Raw genomic sequence first — 20,527 nt, forward strand, 5'->3', positions numbered from 1 at the left:
AATTATTTATAGGGCGCTTTGCTGAGAAAACAGTGTCCAGCCAACAAAAGCACCAACCAAAGATTGACACAAACCCCATCTTAGTGAGAATACGTTGCCAATGAAACCACCTTTTCCTTTTTCCTTTCGGTCTCTTTCAGCCTCTGCTTCATCTGCTACACCTTCTTAGCTGTGCTCTTTCCTGTCTTCCAGAAGGCACTTGCGCAGAGCACTCTGCTGTTTTCCTCCAGAGTACCTTGCATTTTAGAGGACAGTCCTGTATATCTGTCACCTGTCAGTTTTACTTCTTCTAGGCCTATCCTGTTGCCATTGTATTTTTCACTCATTATTTTGGATGGTGACTGATCAAAAACAGGACATAACGTCTTCGTTAGAAAGTTCTTTCCACCATTTCTGTACACTTGAATCTCCCTTTAGAAACCTTGCTCCTTCTATTATAGTCATGTATGAAAATCTGAGTTGATCTGGTGTCTGAATCAGCCCCATTCAGCATTTTCTCATACTCAGTAACAGTTGTTTAATGTTAATATTGTCTCATTTTTCTAGCAGTACAAGACAAGTGTCCACCAAAGAAAAGGTGCCTGACCACACAATGCCAGCACTACAGCGGATCACCGCAGGCCCGTGTTCAGGATTCAAGGAGCCAGATTCTCGCACTTTAAATAATAAATTGAAAAATGAAGCTGGTGATTCAGGGACACTGAAATCTGGTGAGGTAGTATAATGAAAGTGAGATACTGTTCTGTAATTTATTTTTTTTTAATTTTTTTTTATACAGCAGTTTCTTATTAGTCATCAACTTTACACACCTCAGTGTATACATGTCAATCCAATCGCCCAATTCATCACACTACCACCCCCACCCCCCGCCTCTTCCCCCCTTGGTGTCCATACGTTTGTTCTCTACATCTGTGTCTCAATTTCTGACCTGCAAAACAGTTCATCTGTACCATTTTTCTAGTTTCCACATATATGCAGTAATATACGATATTTGTTTTTCTCTTTCTGACTTACTTCACTCTGTATGACAGTCCCTAGATCCATCCACATCTCAACAAATGACCCAATTTCATTCCTTTTTATGGCTGAGTAATATTCCATTGTATATATGTACCACAACTTCTTTATCCATTCGTCTGTCGATGGGCATTTAGGTTGCTTCCATGACCTGGCTATTGTATATTGTGCTGCAATGAACATTGGGGTGCATGTGTCTTTTTGAATTATGGTTTTTGCGGGGTATATGCCCAGTAGTGGGATTGCTCAGTCATATGGTACTTCTATTTTTAGTTTTTTAAGGAACCTCCATACTGTTCTCCACAGTGGCTGTATCAATGTACATTCCCACCAATAGTGCAAGAGAGTTCCCTTTTCTCCACACCCTCTCTAGCATTTATTGTTTGTAGATTTTTTGATGATGGCCATTCTGCCTGGTGTGAGGTGATCCCTCATTATAGTTTTGATTTGCACTTCTCTAATGATTAGTGATGTTGACCATTCTTTCATGTGTTTGTTGGCAATTTGTATATATTCTTTGGAGAAATGTCTATTCAAGTCTTCTGCCCATTTTTGGATTGGGTTGTTTGTTTTTTTAATATTGAGTTGCATGAGCTGTTTAGATATTTTGGAGATTAATCCTTTGTCCACTGATTTGTTTGCAAATATTTTCTCCCATTCTGAGGGTTGTCTTATCGTCTTGTTTATGGTTTCCTTTGCTGTGCAAAAACTTTGAAGTTTCACTAGGTCCCATTTGTTTATTTTTGTTTTTATTTCCATTACTCTAGGAGGTAGATCAAAAAAAGATCTTGCTGTGATTTATGTCAAAGAGTGTTCTTCCTAAGTCTTCCTCTAAGAGTTTTATAGTGTCCAGTCTTACATTTAGGTCTCTAATCCATTTTGAGTTTATTTTTGTGTATGGTATAAGGGAGTGTTCTAATTTCATTCTTTTACATGTAGCTGTCCAGTTTTCCCAGCACCACTTACTGAAGAGACTGTCTTTTCTCCATTGTATATCCTTGCCTCCTTTGTCATAATTAGTTAACCTTAGATGCGTGGGTTTATCTCTGGGCTTTCTATCTTGTTCCATTCATCTATGTTTCTATTTTTGTGCCAGTACTATATTGTCCTGATTATTGTAGCTTTGTAGTATACTCTGAAGTCACAGAGTCTGATTCCTCCAGCTCCTTTTTTTTCCCCTCAAGACTGCTTTCGCTATTCAGGGTCTTTTGTGTCTCCATACAAATTTTAAGATTTTTTGCTCTAGTTCCATAAAAAATGCCATTGGTAATTTGATAGGGATTGCATTGAATCTGTAGATTCCATTGGGTAGTATAGTCATTTTCACAATATTGATTCTTTTAATCCAAGAACATGGTATATCTCTCCATCTGTAGGCATCATCTTTACTTTCTTTCATCAGTGTCTTATAGTTTTCCGCATAAAGGTCTTTTGTCTCCCTAGGTAGGTTTATTCCTAGGTATTTTGTTCTTTCTGTTGCAGTGGTAAATGGGAGTGTTTCCTTAATTTCTCTTCAGATTTTTCATCATTAGTGTATAGGAATGCAAGAGATTTCTGTGCATTAATTTTGTATCCTGCACCTTTACTAAATCCATTGATTAGCTCTAGTAGTTTTCTGGTGGCATCTTTAGGATTCTCTGCGTATAGTATCATGTCATCTGCAAACAGTGACAGTTTTACTTCTTCTTTTCCAATTTGTATTTCTTTATTTCTTTTTCTTCTCTGATTGCTGTGGCTAGGACCCTCAAAACGATGTTGAATAATAGTGGTGAGAGTAGACATCCATGTCTTGCTCCTGATCTCAGAGGAAATGCTTTCAGATTTTCACCATTGTTAATGATGTTTGCTATGGGTTGTCGTATATGGCCTTTATTATGTTGATGTAGGTTCCCTCTATATCCACTTTCTGGAGAGTTTTTATCATAAATCAGTGTTGAATTTTGTCAAAAGCTTTTTCTGCATCTATTGAGATGATTATATGGTTTTTATTCTTCAATTTGTTAATATGGTGTATCACATTGATTGATTTGCATATATTGAAGAATCCTTGCATCCCTGGGATAAATCCCATTTGATCATGGTGTATGATCCTTTTAATGTGTTGTTGGATTCTGTTTGCTAGTATTTTGTTGAGGATTTTTGCATCTATATGCCTCAGTGATATTGGTCTGTAACTTTCTTTTCTTGTAGTATCTTTGTCTGGTTTTGGTATCAGGGTGATGGTGGCCTCATAGAATGAGTTTGGGAGTGTTCCTTCCTCTGCAATTTTTTGGAAGAGTTTGAGAAGGATGGGTGTTAGCTCTTCTCTAAATGTTTGATAGAATTCACGTGTGAAGCCGTCTGGTCCTGGACTTTTGTTTGTTGGAAGATTTTTAATCACAGTTCCAATTTCATTACTTGTGATTGGTCTGTTCATATTTTCTATTTCTTCCTGGTTCAGTCATGGAAGGTTATACCTTTCTAAGAATTTGTCCATTTCTTCCAGGTTGTCCATTTTATTGACATAGAGTTGCTTGTAGTAGTCTCTTAGGATGCTTTGTATTGCTGCCGTGTCTGTGGTAACTTCTCCTTTTTCATTTCTAATTTTATTGATTTGAGTCTTCTCCTCCTTTTTCTTCATGAGTCTGGCGAATGGTTTATCAATTTTGTTTATCTTCTCAAAGAACCAGCTTTTAGTTTTATTAATCTTTGCTATTGTTTTCTTTGTTTCTATTTCATTTATTTCTGCTCTGATCTTTATGATTTCTTTCCTTCTGCTAATTTTGGGTTTTGTTTGCTCTTCTTTCTCTAGTTCCTTTAAGTGTAAGGTTAGATTGTTTATTTGAGATTTTTCTTGTTTCCTGAGGTAGGCTTGTATAGCTATAAACTCCCTAGTAGAACTGCTTTTGCTGCATCCCATAGGTTTTGGATCACCGTGTTTTCACTGTCATTTGTCTCTAGGTATTTTTTGATTTCCTCTTTGATTTCTTCAGTGATCTCTTGGTTATTTAGTAACGTATATTTTAGCCTCCATGTGTTTGTTTGTTTTTATGTTTTTTCCCCTGTAATTGGTTTCTAATCTCATAGCGTTGTGGTCAGAAAAGATGCTTGATATGATTTCAATTTTCTTAAATTTACTGAGGCTTGATTTGTGACCCAAGATGTGATCTATCCTGGAGAATGTTCCGTGAGCACTTGAGAAGAAAGTGTAATCTGCTGTTTTGGGATGGAATGTCCAATAAATATCAATTAAGTCTTTCTGGTCTATTGTGTTATTTAAAGCTTCTGTTTTCTTATTTTTTTTTTCATTTTGGATGATCTTTCCATTGGTGTAAGTGAGGTGATAAAGTCCCCCACTATTATTGTGTTACTGTCTATTTCGTGTTTTATAGCTGTTAGCATTTGACTTATGTATTGAGGTGCATCTATGTTGGTGCATATATGTTTATAATTGTTATGTCTTCTTGGATTGATCCCTTGATCATTATAGTAGTGTCCTTCCTTGTCTCTTGTAACATTCTTTATTTCAAAGTCTATTTTATCTGATATGAGTATTGCTACTCCCAATTTCTTTTGATTTCCATTTGCATGTTATATCTTTTTCTATCCCCTCACTTTTAGTCTGTATGTGTCCCTAGGTCTGAAGTGGGTCCCTTGTAGACAGCTTATATATGGGTCTTGTTTTTGTATCCATTCAGTGAGCCTGTGCCTTTTGGTTGGAGCATTTAATCCATTTACGTTTAAGGTAATTATCGATATGTATGTTCCTATTACCATTTTCTTAATTGTTTTGGGTTTGTTTCTGTAGGTCCTTTTCTTCTGTTGTGTTTCCCACTTAGAGAAGTTCCTTTAGTATTTGTTGTAGAGCTGGTTTGGTGGTGCTGAATTCTCTTAGCTTTTACTTGTCTTTATAGCTTTTGATTTCTCCATTGAATCTGAATGAGATCCTTGCCGCGTAGAGTAATCTTGGTTGTAGGTCCTTCCCTTTCATCACTTTGAGTATATCATGCCACTCCCTTCTGGCTTGTAGAATTTCTGCTGAGAAATCAGCTGTTAACCTTAGGGAGTTCCCTTGTATGTTATTTGTCATTTTTCCCTTGCTGCTTTCAATAATTTTTCTTTGTCTTTAATTTTTGCCAGTTTGATTACTATGTGTCTCGGCGTGTTTCTCCTTGGGTTTATCCTCTATGGGACTCTCTGCACTTCCTGGACTTGGGTGGCTGTTTCGTTTCCCATGTTATGGAAGTTTTTGACTATAATCTCTTCAAATATTTTCTCGGGTCCTTTCTCTATCTCTTCTCCTTCTGGGACCCCTATACTGTGAATGTTGTTGCATTTAATGTTTTCCCGAGGGAGGTGTCTTAGGCTGTCTTCACTTCTTTTCATTCTTTTCTCTTTATTCTGTTCTGCAGCAGTGAATTCCACCATTCTGTCTTCCAGGTCACTTATCTGTTCTTCTACCTCAGTTATTTTGCTATTGATTCCTTCTGGTGTATTTTTCATTTCAGTTATTGTATTGTTCATCTCTGTTTGTTTGTTCTTTAATTCCTCTAGGTCTTTGTTAATCATTTCTTGCATCTTCTTGATCTTTGCCTCCATTCTTTTTCTGAGGTCCTGGATCATCTTCACTATTATTATTCTGAATTCTTTTTCTGGAAGATTGCCTATCTCCAGTTCATTTAGTTGTTTTTTCTGGGGCTTTATCTTGTTCCTTCATCTGGTACATAGCCCTCTGCCTTTTCATCTTGTGTATCTTTTTGTGAATGTAGTTTTTTTTCCACAGCCTGCAGGATTGCAGTTCTTCTTGCTTCTGAGATACTGTTCTGGCTTCACCACTATTGCTAGTTCCTAACTGCAGCAGATGGACTGTGTAAAAGGACTTCACATATTCTGACAGGAACTTCACACTGAATCCCATTTCCTTAAGTAGCATCTCTCCTTCGCCTTTTGTTGGCCAGTACTGTGCACATTTAACTGATTCTTTCTCCACAATTTGGTTTAGTATGACATCTGCTTTGGTCTTTTGCTTACAAACCATGAGCCAGAAATGACAACCTGTATTAGGAAGTGGACACTCTGTTATGATGTAATTCCTCTGCCCCTCTTCTATGTCAACTAAGCTGGCATTAATAAATCATTTTCAGCATTTTGCAGTTTAACATGACTGTGATCATATGGGCTTACATCTCTGTATATGTGTCAATTTCTGTTTTCTGGAAACTTGGCCACTCTGAGGATAGTCATGGGACTCACTGCGAATTTCCGAGCTCCTTCCAAGAAGCTCTGAGGGGATCCTCGGGCTGCTGTGCTCTGGCCGCCCCACCACAGCCCAGCCACCCTCCCCAGAAGATGGATCCCTGTTTCAGCCTTTGCATCAACAGGGGAACACCATGGCCTTGGAATTAAAGGAGCCATTGGCTTTACATAATTGTTCAGGGGAAAGAGGATAGACTTGTTTTAAGTAAATTAAAACATATTCAGAGAGGAACTGAGCCTACATGAGCTGCAAATAAATAAGGAAGAAAATAAAATGGCTTCCTTAAAATTCACAGTGGGGTGAAGAAAAAAATTTGACTCATAGGTTTTAGATTTACAGCTTTAGGATTGGATGATGTGCCCAAGCACACTTGTTATTTTTTCTCAAGCCAGACTGAGATGAGGTAGAGAGAATGAGAGGTGAAGAAGTAAAGAAAGTGAGACAACCTGCTCTCTCAAGAACCTGAAACTAGGTATAAGGACTATGAGATGATGCAAGGTTAAAGCAGAGAGGGGTGAAGTTGGTGTGTGTGTGTGTGTGTGTGTGTGTGTGTGTGTTTGTAAGAAAGATAAGATTTGCACCTCTCTGTGAGCTGAACGATAAGATACAAAAGAAAAGGAGAACTCAGAAGCAAGGTGCTAGAGAAGGGAGTGGTGCCAGGAGCACAGATGAGGGAAGACACTTCTTCCCCCCGGATGATGGAGCTCCTACCAGCTTTTCCAGCTCCTCTCCCAACACACTCCAACATGTCCTACTTTCTAGGCCCTCTCTCACTCTGTCTATGATCATGTCATGCTATCTCATGCCTTCATGGTCTTGTACACATTGTTCCCTCCACCTGGAGTGCTGGTCACCCGATTGTCTCCTATTGAACTCTGACTCGCCCTCTCAGACATGACTCACAGATCACTGTCTCTGGGGAACTTTCCTGATTCTTCCATTCAAGCAAAGTAAATGCTTCTCCTCTGGTGTTCAAAGACTTGTAAGATACACAGTTATCTGAGTTTTTATTCCTTCTAACCCCCCACCAGAGTGGAAGTACCTCGAGGGGGAAGGCCTATGCCCAAGTCATATCGATTGAACATTCAAGAGATTTTGAATGAATGAATGAATGAATGAGGAAAGGAAAATCACTGTGTGCTTTAAGAGCTTTGAGATGGAGAAGAAAAGTACAGCCTCTTGCTGGGCTGAGAAGGATGGGAGAGGGTGAAGCTTGAGGAGAAAACAGAACTGTCAGGACAGTCTCTGATGGGAATTCACTGGAAAGTCAGAGATGATGGAAGGATTTGGAAGCAGAGTGACAGCCTAGCCAAAGTTTACATGCCAGTGGCATCAACTAATAAATAGAAATCCACAAAATAGAAATTGGTGACCTTCCTGTAAAGGAAAAAGCAACTCTCCCACACTCAATAGCTTTATCTGAGAAATAAACTGAGTGATCAAGTCAGATTTGTGAGACCACAGGGACAGAGTGTCTCAGACAGCTGGGGCTTTCTAAAAGGCATAAAAATACCAACATTCTGTCAAGGTCCATGATCAAAGCCTTGCCAGACTCAACTCATGAAGAAGAAAATCCACTTAATAGTACTAAGAAAATCTTTGACTTCTAATCTGTTGCTGTACAAAAATTTGAATTTTGCTCACCAAGTAAAATTAAGTATTAATTAGAATGTTTTTTAAAATCTGTATGGTAAACATGATTTAGCAATAGTAACTGATTTGTGTGGCTAGTAAGAAATCATCAGATATAAATCTAATAGAAACTTGAGTGCACTTGCCTCACCCCTTTCCCTTTACTGGAACTCTGCAATACCAGAACATCATGGAATGTTAGACCTCGGAGGAACCTTGAAGAACATCTAAGCCAATAACCCCATTTTCTCAGAGGCCAGGGAGGAAAAGTGACTTTTCAGCCCTCTCATCTCATTAGTGGTGGAACTCAGCTGGAAACACAACTTTTCTCATCTTTCCATCAAATGATCTTCCCTCTGTACCATGTCATGAAAATAAAGTTAAATTATGTTCAATTAAAGAATTATTCAGTATGGTTTGCTGTCCAAAAGAATTAGCTTAAATAATGTTTTCATGCCAAAAATGGTAACCCCTCAGATAGCCAGAAAATACTATTGTTTTCTGGAACCCTTCGCTTCCTTGGAGCTTCAGAAAGTCTTGGTTTTATTGAACAACACTACGTGCTCTAAGAGTTTGGAAAAGAAAAGACTGTGACTGATGTAGGCAATGGTAGATAGAGGATGGGAAAGAGGAGACTTGACCAGAAAGCCTGGAAGAATGGACTGAATCCACGGAGTCAGGAGAAAGAATCGCATCCCTGACCAAGATAAAAGAAAATATCACAATGAAAGATTCAAGGGAAACTGATTGCCGAGTTTGGACTGGAATTAATTTGTATAGAACAGTGTTTCTCAGAGAGTATTCTACAGAACACTGGTTCTGCTCTATAAAAACATAGTAATAATAGAGGAGAAGTTCCGTGTTCTCATGATTGAGAGATGCTATTCACCCTCTCGAAGAGCCCCGGTGCACATTAGGTTATTAAAGGTGCCAAGTGTTCCTACAGTCAAGTTTCTTTATTTTATTTTATTTTTTGTATGATACTTTAAAAATTCAAAAGCTATTCTTAGCTCAAGGGTCATACAGAAAGGTGCCACCACTCGATTTTTAGCTCTTTGCAGACCCCTGCCATTGAGGCCTCTTTCGTGCTTTTTTTTACATAATGCTTGTTAATATCCTATGACCCCTAGTTCTGCTGGGGACATTTGAGAAAATACAATTTAGAGAAATGACTCTCAAATATTGAACATAATGATCAACTGGAGAGCATGTTTCGTGCAGCTCCCGGGGCCTGGAATCTGCATTTTCATCAAGCCCTCTAGGTTGATTCGGCTACAGGTGGTCCAAGAATCACACACTGAAGGGAAAACTGACAGTAAAGGAAAAACTAGGGTGATGATGACCTTGGGGTTGAAGGTCAAGAGGTGGCCACAGACAATGAGGGAAAACTGAGCTAGAGCTCAGTTATCCCAGAGAACATTTCAAAGCTTCTCTAGGGGAAAAATGCCATCTCCCTGAAATAATCAATGGAAGAGGAGGAACAGCTATAGCCCTACTACCCAAGGTTCCCTGTGCCCTTGGGGATGTCTCACTAAGCATCTTCTGCCACCACCACTGGAGACTGGTGGAGTGGGTGAGAGGGTCTTCCCCCCTTTCCTCCATTTTTTGTGGTACAGCTGAGCAAGGAGAGGCACTCATTCAGGGCTTCAGTAAATCTTCTGGAAAACAGAAGAAGAAAGAGAGCAATATGTATGTGAATAAACTAGCTCTCAAGGCTTCACTCAGCTCAGTAATAGGCTTTCTTCTCCAGAGCTCATAGGCTTCACCCTGTAGAAGCTTCTAGCTTGTTTCGATAGTGTGGGTGACTTCAGAGGTGTGTCTTAGTCGGCTCAGCTGTGCGTATCTCTTCCCACCTCCCTGTTCAGTGAGTGCCTTCACGTTGGTAGCTTGAAATCGGCCATGGTGGGAGTATTTACACCACAGAAATCAGCAAAAATCAGGGCATTGTTTATTTATCTATTTTGCAGAGCTAGTTGTTAAACAGTTATCAACACATCACTGCTTCAAACTCACCATCCAGAATGTATCATAGCTCCATGGGTAAAAGTGCAAGCTGTATGTTCACACAGACCTTGTATTGACTCCAAAGACCATCTCCTTTACTAGTTATAAAACTCACTCTCTCAGAGTCTCAGTCTCCCCTTCTGTAAAACTGGAGATAATCACTCCTTCCATTTTAGGGCTGGGAGTCCTACATAAAGAAATTTAGCCCAATACCTGACACAGGGTATGTTACCACAGGTGAGTCTAGACATCTTAAGGCCTTAAAAGTAGAACCAAGAGAGGCCCTGAGAAAAAACAGAAGTTCTCCATCCCTCCTACTTAATGCTTTCCAAGGTTCACTTTCCTGTCTGAGAACACTGCCTCTTCCACTGGTGATCGACAGTGAGAATATTTTCAGAGAGCTCTCACTTTACATGCAGGATTTTTTCTATAGATTAAATTGACTACTTTTATCAGGATACAACCCAATAAAGCCCCACTACCACAAGAGATGCACATATACAGTAGCAGGTGGCGTATGTTTTATTACAGCACCTCCAAACCAATAATTATGCCTTGTCTAGAGCACTTGCTACTTTCTTCCCCACACGCAGACCTCAAGGACAGACACTGTGTCTGGGTCCCCTTTATATAAACTGAACACAGATTTCTTGAATGACTGAGACAGCAATTAGCAAGAGAAAATGTAAAATTTTTATGAATCTTAATGTAGATTTTACTTTCCTGCCTCATTAAGAGAAGTCTGAAAGCAGTCAAGCCATCCCCAGGTGTCTGAGGATGCTATGAGGTCTCCAGACCCTCATTACCAACATCAGTTCTCCCCACCTGGTACTGTAGCTGGCGAAGAAGAAAGCTGCCCTAAAGCCATACTAGCCACGGGGCAGCTCAGAGATGCTGATTGTTTAGACTAAATCCCTAAGATCCAGTTGTTTTCTTGTTATTTGCCTCTCCTAAGGACTGAGACGATTCAGAGTGAGGTACATTTCCACAGTCCAGGTTGATTAAGGTCTCAAAACCCAGATCTCACTCATCTGGTGAAAGCAGAGCTACGGGACCTGAAAGTTCCCTCCCCTCTGTCCCTTCCAATCTCTCTTCAAGAGCCCAGCTGTCTTCCACAATTCTCCTAACATTTCTCTTACTTCTGTTCTAAAGGACAGTCCTTTTTTTCCAAAGGACTTTAATTGATTTAGACCAGCAATTAGTATGCAACACACAGACCCAGATATGTGAGCAGGGAGAAAGATCAATGTGTCACTTATTTCATTCGCTGTAATTTAATTACAAGCAGAAATTCTTTGCAGTTGTGTGTTCCCCATAGCCGTTGATATTCAGAGTGTAAGGACAACTTCATTTGGAAGAGGTTTCCAAGAAGAGCTTCTGCAAAAACCGGGCTTGGAAAATGCAGGTGTCTGCAGGAAATAGCTTCCAAGGTAAGAATAGCTGACTCCTTAACATCCTTTATTCAGGAAATATCTGTCACAGGTCTACTGCGTACATACTGCACGGCGTCAGGTACTGGAGTCCGGGACAGGAAGCCCCTGCCCCACAAGGGAGCTTACATGCCACCGAGGGATCAACACTGAAACGCTGCCTACACTAAATAAAGAATTGATGATACGTGATGGTAAATATCATGAAAGGAAAGAACTACAAGAGGAGATGGTAGAGCTCTGCAGGTGTTAGGGGTGGTTCTCTGAGGAACAGACACTAAAGACAAGATTTAAAAGATAAGAGGTGGGCCTGGCATAGCATAGAGAATATTTTAAAATAAAGGACTACGAAGATCAAAACATCCCAAGGTGGAAAAGAGCAAACCAAGAAACCGAAACATCAAGGTGGCTGAAGCGTAGTGAGGGAGACAGGCCCTCCCGTGGGATGGTCAAGGCAAGGAGTTTGGCTATTAAGAGCAATGGGAAACCATGAAAGCATTTCCAGGGAGTGAGTGGCATCCTGAGCTCTGTATTTTTTTAAAAATAAATTTATTTACTTTATTTATTTATTTTTGCCTGCATTGGATCTTCGTTGCTGTGCGTGGGCTTTTCTCTAGTTGAGGCGAGCGGGGGCTACTCTTCATTGCGGTGAGGAGGGCTTCTCATTGAGGTGCTTCTCTTGTTGCAGAGCACAGGCTCTAGGCGGACGGGCTTCAGTAGTTGTGGCACGTGGGCTCAGTAGTTGTGGCTCGCGGGCTCCAGAGCGCAGGCTCAGTAGTTGTGGCGCACGGGCTTAGTTGCTCCGCGGCACGTGGGATCTTCCCAGACCAGGGCTCGAACCCATGTCCCCTGCATTGGCAGGCGGATTCTTAAACACTGCACTACCAGGGAAGCCCTGTATTTTTTTTTAATGATTATTCTGGCTATTGTGCGCTGAGTGGACTGGAGGGAGGCGAGAGAGGTTCTGGGAGCCTGGTTAGGAGTCACTGCTGGGATCCAGGAGAGTAATCTAAATGGCCTTCCTCCCAAGCACCAGGACGTTGGAGATACAGCTATGCAGGAAACATCTGTTCCACTAGAGCTTCTAGAACTACTCAGGGAGAAGGGGTGTCCTTTCCCTCGGAGCGGAACCACAGGTCTTATCCACAGAGACTTCCAGCTTGCAAGATTCCGAGTCCACAGAGCCTCCCTGGCGGGGCCTGGTGACCAGCCGCATGCTGTCCCATATCATTCCTCCTGTGCCAAATACTCAGTGAGCTGCACTGCCCAGCCATCTGAATGCAGCTGTTGCCTTGGGCTCAGTGAAGACACCAGGCAGAGGAAGAAGAGGCACAGACAGACCCAGTCCTGAGTCAGACACGATGAGGGCAAGCCGGTTAGTAGCCCTGTGACCTCGCACAGCTGCTTTGCTTTCCCTCTTGTGCCCCAGTTTCTATATCTTACTGCAAAATGGGGCTAATCCAGCTGTCTTCTGGGGTTTCCTGAGGGTTCCTAGGAAGTAAATGGGTTCATACGTGTAAAGATTCTTTAGCACAGAAGCTGCCCCTGAGAAGCCCTCAATTTGGACCCAAGTTTGAATCGCACCTTGGCCATTTAGCCTCTGTGACTCGGGCGGGTTAACAAAGTTCTCTGGTCTCAGCTTCCTCAGCTGTGAAAATGCGGATGTAAAACCTACCTGGAAAGGTGGTGGTGGAGATTAAATGAGCGGGGGCTACTCAGTTTTATTTCTGCCTTCTGTCCGCACAGGGAGGGGCACCAGGAAAGGGCTCCTGTCAGAGCTGGGAAGGCAGGAGGTGGAGGGAATGGAAAAGAGACAACTTTGAGCGCAGACCCAGGACTTCAGAGGCAGCCAGGTAACGCCCTCATTCCATACCCACCTCTCTGCATAAAGAGGATGAAAGTTATTCAAAGTGAAGTGGAATCTGCCAGATATCCCTGGGGAGAGACTCTAACTAGCATTTAAAGGGATGCTGGAAACGGATATGCTGATGAGGTAAAACCCTTCAGCTTGGACCTGCTCAGCCCTAAAAATGTGCATCTGCTCCAACAAGAGGAACAGAGGAAACCTCCCCAAGTTGCTTTCCTGTTTTGCAGGTGTGGAGGGTGGTTTGTGTTTATTCTGCCAGCTCCAAATCGTCAGTGTAAAGTCAGCTTGCTCGGGGTAGTGCGCTATTTTTTTAAATAAATTTATTTACTTATTTGTATTTATTTTTGGCTGCACTGGGTCTTCATTGCTGCACGCAGGCTTTCTCTAGTTGGGGTGAGCTGGGACTACTCTTTGTTGTGGTGCACGGGCTTCTCATTGTGATGGCTTCTCTTGTTGCAGAACACAGGCTCTAGGCACGCAAGCTTCAGTAGTTGCAGCACACAGGCTCAGTAGTTGTGGCTCGTGGGCTTAGTTGCTCCATGTCATGTGGGATCTTCCCAGACCAGGGTTCGAACCCGTGTCCCCTGCATTGGCAGGTGGATTCTTAACCACTGTGCCACCAGGGAAGCCCCAGGGGTAGTGCACTTTTATTCCCTTATTTCACACAGTCACGAATACGCACTTGGTGCCAGGCACCTTGCCACAGAGCAGTGAGGCTTGATGTGTGCCTCGAGGACCTCACAGTCAGTGCGGGCAAGGGCAGTAGCATCAAACGGCACGATAAGGGCTACCATGGGGGCCAGGACAAGGAGCTGTGGTGGCCCAGTTAGAGAGACTTCATCAAGGAAGGGTGTATCTGAGCTGTGTTTTGTACTAAGTAGAAGAAACGAAAACAAAGCGGGCACCCTGAGCTGGGCACTGCTCAAGCATCATCTCTGAGTTGGGAAGAAAGGCAATGCAGGTGGAGGAAAGAAACCGTGTGGGCAAAGGCAGGGAGGCGGGGGAGGGGATCTCAACCCCTGAACTGAGCCACCAAATACCCCCAAGAAAAGGCCTGACCAATCAGAATGGAAGGAGAGTTGCCAGAGAATTCTTCATATCAAGGCAGTTCAGAGATGAGATAAATCTAAAGAGCAGCAGAGCTAGTGAAGTCCATAGACTAACTGGTCATTCTCTCAAATGAGAGGAAACTGGGGGATCAGAGAGGTGAGGACACAAGCCCAGTGTCACACAGCAGTGAACTCACCGCCAGGACTGGAAGCCAGGTTTCCTCTTTGCCACCCAGGCATGGATTCCTTTCTCTGCACTAAAGCAAGGGTCCCTGGGGGCCAATGATATTCATTCTGGACAACACACTGGGAGTTCTAATAACACAGTGTACAAATAGCCCTGGGCCAAGAACACCCTCCAGCCCTCTTGATCATGTATCAAGGGCTGGGAGAGGGAGGAAGGAGAGGATGCAAACCCAGACTCACCAGGACCCAACCTACCAATCAAAGGAAAACAAAGGCTTACACAATACCTGGTATTGGAAACAATCTAAACTTCCGACATTAGGAGAGTGAATTTACTCAATTGACTGTTCTCAGCTATTAAAATTTTATACATATAGTAATATTAAAATACCTTAATACTAAGAAAAAAGATATAAAGTAATAATAATATATTAATACTATCTAAGAGAAAAAAGCAGAAAACAATAACTGAAAAGGCAAACTAAAAATGTTGGCAAATGATTATTTTGGTAAGTAAGGATTTTGCTAAATTAAAATGAGCTCAAAGTAATTTTAAAAATTTTAATTATGTAGTTTTTTCAAATTGTCTTTAATCAGCATGTTATGCCTTTATAATACTAAGGTATACACAACATATATACGTAAATATCTATCTATCTATATAGACATATGTAAATGATATCTCACTTCTGTTGGAAATTCCAGGCTAGCCATGTTTAAGGTCAGTTAACAGGAAATTCATGTACCTCTGCTTATGTGCCCAGAATTGTACTACATTGTGGAAGATAGAAAAAAATTAGAAAATACAGACTTGTGCTCTACGTCTTAGAGGAATTTGACTAGTACAAGTGCAGACTCTGGTGTATAGCAGGTCCTCATTAACTATGCATTGAATGAATGAGTGAGTGAGTACAAGTCCATGAGGACTATATGTAGAGAGAGAGCATCTGTGATCAGCTCAGCTGCATCCTCACCCCATCCACTCAGGGGAAAATCCTGGAACTGCTTTTCCCAGAGTCCCTTTCAGCTCTTGGCTCTGGGTCCGTCCTGCCAAAGAGAGGCTCTTGAGGGGCTTTGGAAGACTGAGGACGAGAAGTCATTATGTCCCAGGGGCAGCTGTTTGCAGGCACGTGGGCATTTGGCAGATGTTTGAGGGTATCACCCTGAGAACCACCCTTTTTGGTTCCACAAGCTGTTGAATCACTAACCACAGCTCCCAGCCCTTCTGGGCGGTGCCCTGGGAATTCCTCCCCTTGGGGTAGCAGCTGAGACCTCTGCACTTCAGGATTTCCTGAAAATGGAAATCTCCATATTCCAATGGCCGTGGAAATCTCTAATTCCCTGTATTAAACCTCTTTCTACTTGAAATACCTAGAGTGACTTCTGTTCCACCCAAACCATGATTAATATGGGCGATATAATGAAATAATGCAGGACTGAGTGGGGTCCTGGTGTTTTACGAGTTACAACAAATGCTGGCAAAGCTGAGTCATGGGATCCAGTCTAAGCTAGAAGAAACGACCAGACATGTGAATTACATGTGTGTGGATGAATGACGCTCCTTCCTTCTTACTTCATTCTGGCATCCCTTCAATCCTTCCCTCATTCATTCAGTTTCTTTCCCTAAATCTTCTTTTACCATCAGGAGAGATGAGAAAAGCATGTCATCAGCTTTTCTCTAACAGCTGCTAATAAATATTGATTTTTTTCCCAGGAGGATCTCATTTGGGTAATTAACAGTTTGGTTTCCTGGCAGTGGTGGCCAAACCCCCCAAATCAGCCAAAGGTAGTCTTTACCAAGTCACTGAGACATCGCAAGCTCAGGCCACTCATTTTCTGGGACTGCTTCTGGGTGAATTCAGCCCCTACATCCTCAGGGGCCAGGGAAGAGTGGCCCGAAGCTCACTCCAGTCTGGCAGATGCACTCAATACCAAGGACAGGTTTGGCCATCTCATTCATATTCACTATCCATCCACTCAGTACACATGTGCAGACACTGGTGGTGGATGATGGAGACACAATGGCAGCAAGACATGGTCCCCATCCTTGAGGAGCTCAGATAATCTAGGACAGCAACCAATGCTAAAATTGCAATCATAGAAGGGTGCATCATTTAGAATCAAATAGTGTTTTCAAACTAAGTGCTGTTACAAAAATAAAAATGAAAACCAAGAGACTAAAGATTGAGCGCTGAGTGGAAGTAATTTTATTCCCAGTCAGGGAACATCCGGCAGACAGTTCAGGTTCTGGAGGATGAAGTTTGGAGAGAAGGAAATAGAGTTTGTCTTTTAAGTCCAAAAAGTGGCAACTCTCTCTTTTCCATTCAGGGAAATAAAGCCTCTGAATGCCATTGACTGGCCGGTGACATCTAGGCTTAGCCCTTAGGTGCACATAAATGCCAAGATGGCTACAGAGGTCTCTGCTGTGGACAGGATGCACCTGCCCTGGGAGTATGGTTTCCAGTTGCCTCTGCCCCTTACCTTGGATTGTCTAATTTGGGATTATGGCTACCAGCTGCCATTTTAGCAGAAGTCAGGTCTGCACCACCAGCCACAGATTGGATGGTGTGTCAGGGCTCATTAATAAGATGACCATATGATTTCTTATCTTAACAATTACAACAGGATAATACAACAGCCGTAACTGGGATGGCCGCAAGGAGCGTGGCCAGTACCTAAAGCAGAAGTACAGGGGAAAGACTGTGTATTGAGCCTGTGTAACACTCTACCAGCTGTTCATAAGCGCTCTCTTTCATTCATTTCAATCCTCACAATGACTTATGAAGTAGATGTTACTAATCCTCATTTTATAAATAAAGACCCAAGGCTCAGATAATTAAGGAACTTGCCTAAGTTGAAGGGTTAGTAAGAGCTGGAGGCATAATCTGAACCCAGGTCTGTCTGACTCTAATATCCATTCTCATCACAGCCATTATATAAGCTTCAAAAATGGTGGCATTTGCCCTAGAAGGCCCTCAGTCTTTGGGCCAATGATACAGGTTTTCATTAACAATTGTGATGTGGGTCCCTTACTGCTGTGTGCCATTACTTTGTACAAATTCAACCACTGATTCAATTCAGTTCAGTTGAACACACATTTGAGCTGGACTTGGCACTGTGGATACACAGCTGAAGAGGTTATTCTGGCCCTGAAGGATCTCACAGAACATGGGGAAGACAGACAAGAAAACCAATAAGTACTGAACTGTATAAGTGCCGCCAGGATGCAATATGTATAAGTGCCGGGATAACTGTATGACAGAGTCTCAACGTCTCATAGAATCACCACAAGCATCTCATCTATCTCATCCAACAGAGACATGCCAGAAGCCTTCCCAAAGGAGGTGTCAACAGAGTATAAAAGATGGGTAAGAATTGGCTAGAAAAAGAATCAGGACTAAAGCCTAGGGAATATCACAGGCACAGGAACAGGGATGTGAAAGAGCATTTAAGGACACAGAGAAACAACAGATGATTCTGTTTGGCTGGAGGGAAGAGGGCCTCGCCCTGCCCAGAGGATACCACCCAGGACTCACCTGGGCCAGCCTTTGTATCCCAACCAAAGGAACTGGTCAGTAGCAGGCACGTGACCCAAGGAGGACCAACAATAATCTCCTGGAGACTTTGCTTCCACATCTATTTTTTAATTTATTTTTATGTCATTTATTTATTTATTTTTGGCCCTGCTGCACAGCTTGCGGGATTTTAATTCCCAACCAGGGACTGAACCTGGGCCACAGCAGTGAAAGTGCAGAGTCCTAACCACTGGACTGCGAGGGAATTCCCCCAGATCTATTTGTTTTTAATCTTCATTCACCTGAGGTTTGTGAGAGTGGAGGCTGCCAGGGCCATCTCGCCACTACGTGGAGAAGACTTGTCCTGGGCGAGAGCCAAGATGCAGCAGACACTGACAGAGGGAGACAAAGAGAACTAGAGACAGGGAGGAGTACCCAAAGGACCCAGTCTGAAACTGGCTCCAGCCACGCCCGAATTCAGAATTTATATATCTTGGCCTTTCCAGTTATATGAAGCAATACTTTTGTTTTCTTGCTTAAATTCTATGGGTTTTTTTCTTTCTGTTTTTTTTGGTTCTAATACAGTGAATCTGAGACACTTCTGGGCCATCCAAGTGGGGATGTCCAAGATGTGTCTACAGCTCAGCAGACAAGTCAGGAAGCACCAGTGAATTTGGAAATATCACCATGGGAGTTGAAACCTCAGGAGGGAACGTCATTGTCGATGGGGGTACACGAGTGAAAAGACAGCTGACTGATGTCCGAGCCCTGGAGAGAACAGAGAGAGGAACCCAGCCAATAAGACTGGGGAGGAACCATCGGAGAGGAAGAGGGAAAACTAGGAGGGAGTTGATACCAGAAGCTGAAGGAGGACAGCATAAAGGAGAGGGACTGCTCATAGGGCCGAATGTCACAGAAAAGTGAGAAGGATACCCCCTCATAGGAAAACTGGAAACACACACCCTGCCCAAGGTTGTGAGGGAGAGTAAGGTAATTGCCATAAGAGGGGTCAAAGTGTAATTGAAGATCAAAGGGCAGATTCTACAACCATTTCCATTTTCATCTTATCGCACACGTTGCCAGTCCCTCCCTTGGTTTCCGTGCTGACTTCTCTCCTTCCTCTCCCCTGGCTTCTTGTCCTACCTTCTCCAAGTTCCTTGGTGATTCTTCATTCTCTAGGCAGCCTCTTAAATCTTAGTGTTTCTCAAGGATCTGGCACTCGCTTCTCTTCCTGCTACACTCTCTTCTCAGGCACGCTGTTCATTTACCAGCCCTGTGACAGCTCGTGACTATTAAACCCCTGGTACAATCCCAGCATCCCCAAACCCACATCTACATCCCGGGAGCTGCTAAAGCTGTGCTGTCCAGGGGGACTTCCTCCCTGAAGAGACCTCAGATATGTCCATGAAGGATTATGACTAGAAATCTCCCCTGAGAGGGGAGCCAGGCACCACCAGGGCCACCACCTACACCGCCTACATGTTGAGCACTGCACAAAGATGCTCAGTTGAAACCCAGCTGGACTGAAATCCAGCCTGTGCTCCGCTCTCCAAGCCACTCTCTCTGGGGCAGAGCTGTGTCTCCTGGGAGAAGGGCTGTCATTTCCTCATTAGCACAATGGCACTGTCTACTTGCTAAAACCACACCCCAGCAAAGCTTCTACCACCCAGACGGGTGCCTTTTCTAGTTAATACAAAGATGGATTGGGGACCAACTGAGGCTCGGGGACCCAGGAAACAATGAGTAAGGGGGATCCTTCCAGAGAGCAGAACAGGAGGCTGGCAGATGAGATAACCAAGGAATTTACTCCTTTGAGATGGTAGGGAGTCTTCAGAAGTCCTGTCTGGAGGACTGGTCATTGTGTCAGGCCAGTGACTGTGCCACGTTTCCATTCTCTCCTTTTCCAGCAGTGTGTATAGTGGTTCTCCTGCTTCTACTATGCCACTGCATACTGAGCATGTCAGGAGGGGCAGAGATGACTTGGCCCTGGAGCGTTTAGACCACGGGACAGTAAGGACATCCAAATGTGAAGGCACGCGCTGCCCATCATTTAGACAGCCCGGCTTTCAAGTTGGTCAAGACTTTGTCTCCCTCGAGAAGGGGGTGTATCCTTGGTAAAAGGACAAGGGTATTTATGGTTATCAGATGGTGTGCTGAGGCCAGGTGCAAGTTGCTAGCTAAAAGGTTACATTTCTCAGCCTCCCATACTTACATGAGGCCATTTGATTAAATTTTAGCCAATAATGTGTAAATAGAAGTTGCTGGGTATGATGAGCTTAAAAAGAAGATAGACAGTTGCTGGTATAGGCACTGTTTGTTTTTTTTTAAACCTTCCACTCTTTCTCCTTCTTCCTACCTGGAATGCAAAGATGATGGCTGGTGCTCTAGCAGCTATATCTGACTATGAGGCAATTCCAAGATGGAAACTATACACTAAAATGGTGAAGCAGAGAGACAGAAGGGTTCCTTGGCCCCTAAAAGATACCACGGAACCAACACACCAGATCTTAATGTTAAGTACAATCAACTATTATCTTGTTTAAGCTGCTGTTTTTTTCTGGTTTTTGATTCTAGTAACTAAATGTAATTCC

General features: G+C 42.7%; 1 pseudogene; it reads right to left on the reverse strand.

The window, feature by feature from the left end:
• Positions 1–345: 345 nt before the first annotated feature.
• Positions 346–16,943, reverse strand: LOC131760304 (tyrosine-protein phosphatase non-receptor type 2-like; annotated as a pseudogene).
• Between the last annotated feature and the right edge of the window lie 3,584 nt (positions 16,944–20,527).

The sequence above is a fragment of the Kogia breviceps genome, chromosome 7 (assembly GCF_026419965.1).
Source record: "Kogia breviceps isolate mKogBre1 chromosome 7, mKogBre1 haplotype 1, whole genome shotgun sequence".
Taxonomy (NCBI): Eukaryota; Metazoa; Chordata; class Mammalia; order Artiodactyla; family Physeteridae; genus Kogia; species Kogia breviceps.